The sequence below is a fragment of the Trematosphaeria pertusa genome (assembly GCF_010094035.1).
Source record: "Trematosphaeria pertusa strain CBS 122368 unplaced genomic scaffold BU26scaffold_6, whole genome shotgun sequence".
Taxonomy (NCBI): Eukaryota; Fungi; Ascomycota; class Dothideomycetes; order Pleosporales; family Trematosphaeriaceae; genus Trematosphaeria; species Trematosphaeria pertusa.
Window position 1 is genome coordinate 767,122 of NW_022987217.1, and position 2,638 is coordinate 769,759.

Consider the following 2,638-nt stretch of genomic DNA (forward strand, 5'->3'; position numbering starts at 1 on the left):
GAGCTAAGTTAGGCTAAAGCACTAAGTTAGAGCTAAGTTAGACTATTATATTACCCCCTCTTACAGAGAGGGCTCGTCTCTAAGCTCTAAGGCTCTCTAGTCTTCTACCTGTATAGGCTTTAAATTCTCCGCTATCTTCTATAGTATCTTCTCTCTCTTATATACCTTAATCTAAGTATTTAACTATAATAGAAGCTCTAGCTTATCTAGGTATACTTTTTCGTTTAAGAAGGGGGGGTATTAGCTGCTAGCAGGGTAGCTAGTTGTTAGCTCTGCTAGCGGAGCAGAGAATTGTTAATTTTCGAAGTAGGGGGGGGTATTAGCTCTACTAGCAAAGCAGAGAGGTATTAGCTGCTAGCAGGGTAGCTAGTTGTTAGCTCTGCTAGCAGAGTAGAGAATTGTTAGTTTTTAAAACAAGAGGGGGGTATTAGCTACTAGTAGGGCAGCTAGTTATTAGCTCTATAGGTAGTATAGAGAATTATTAGCTCTATAGGCAGTGTAGAGAATTGTTAGCTTTTAAAACAAGAGAGGTATTAGCTGCTAGTAGGGTAGCAGGTTGTTAGCTCTACTAGCGGCGTAGAGAGTTATTAATTTTTTGTAATTTCGTAAAAAGAGAGAGGAGAAGTTTCCGCACGTAGAAGTTCTATAGAAGTTCTTCTATACATAGAGCTCTTAATAGCTCTCTTTAGCTTAGTACTAGTATCTTTCTACTACTAACTAGATTCGCTAGTAGGTCTTATACAGCGCTAAGGGGTAAGTAATTAATTAGTAACGTTAATAGATTCTTAGAGTAAGCAACTAGACTCTTGTAGCTCTAATTCTTAGTATAGCTATTAGTAAACGCTTCTTAATAAGGCTACTTAGTTTAGCTAGATATTATGCCGCCGTCTCTAGCTAAAGAGGTAATAACCTTTAGATAATATAAGGGCTAAGTCTGTAGTCTCTACTACTATAAGCGCCTCTAGAATACCTAGCTAGGTAAGTTAACTATAGGCAGCATAGTCTCTACAAGCTGTAAGAATAAGAGGTGCTAGCAGAGTAGGTTAGGTTAAATTTAGCTATCTAAAGGTAAGAAGTAGAAGAATGCTTTAAGAGGTCTCTATATACATAGGGTACCTATACTAAGGCGCTAGGCAGAGTTATGTAACTTAGGCAGAGCTAAGTTAGGCTAAAGTACTAAGTTAGAGCTAAGTTAGACTATTATATTACCCCCTCTTATAGAGAGAGCTTGTTCTTAAGCCCTAAGGCTCTCTAGTCTTCTACCTGTATAGGCTTTAAATCCTCTACTATCTTCTATAGTATCTTCTCCCTCTTATATACCTTAATCTAAGCATTTAACTATAATAGGAGCCCTAGCTTATCTAGGTATACTTTTTTGTTTAAGAGAGAGAGGTATTAGCTACTAGCAGGGTAGCTAGTTGTTAGCTCTGCTAGCAGAGCAGAGAATTGTTAATTTTTAAAGCAGAGGGGGGTATTAGCTCTGCTAGCAGAGCAGAGAGGTATTAGCTACTAGTAGAGTAGCTAGTTGTTAGCTCTGCTAGCAGAGCAGAGAATTATTAGTTTTTAAAACAGGGGGGGAGTATTAGCTGCTAGTAGAGTAGCTAGTTATTAGCTCTATAGGTAGTATAGAGAATTATTAGCTCTATAGGTAGTGTAGAGAATTGTTAGCTTTTAAAACAAGAGAGGTATTAGCTACTAGTAGAGTAGCAGGTTGTTAGCTCTACTAGCGGCGTAGAAAGTTATTAATTTTTCGTAATTTTGTAAAAAGAGGGGGGGAAGGTTTCTACACGTAGAAGTTCTATAGAAGTCTTTCTATACACAGAGCTCTTAATAGCTCTCTTTAGCTTAGTGCTAGTATCTTTCTACTGCTAACTAGATCTACTAGTAGGTCTTATACAGCGCTAAGAGGTAAGCAATTAATTAGTAACGTTAATAGATTCTTAGAGTAAGCGACTAGGCTCTCGTAGCTCTAATTCTTAGTATAGCTATTAGTAAACGCTTCTTAATAAGGCTACTTAGTTTAGCTAAATATTATACTACCGTCTCTAGCTAAAGAGGTAATAACCTTTAGATAATATAAGGGCTAGGTCTATAGTCTCTACTACTATAAGCGCCTCTAGAACACCTAGCTAGGTAAGTTAGCTACAGGCAGCACAGTCTCTACAAGCTATAAGAATAAGAGGTGCTAGTAGAGTAGGTTAGGTTAAATTTAGCTATCTAAAGGTAAGAAGTAGAAGAATACTCTAAGAGGTCTCTATATACATAGGGTGCCTATACTAAGGCGCTAGGTAGAGTTATGTAACTTAGGCGGAGCCGAGTTAGGCTAAAGTACTAAGTTAGAGCCGAGTCGAACTGTTACACTTATAGTAGAGTAGAGAAAAGCTCTATTTACTTAGCTAATCTATAACAACGTATACGTAGTTAAATTCTTTCTTATTAGAGAAAAAGCTCTTAAAATCTATAGAGACGTTTTACTATACTCTCTTAGAGATAGGTAGAAACTTTAGAAGACCTAGCATTTTATTCTATAGAGTATAGCTCTAGTAGTAAGCTTTATATACTACTACGTACGTATTAACGTCTTCTTATATATCTAGCTAGTAATATTAATCTTATAGTAACTAGGTAGTTTTCTAGC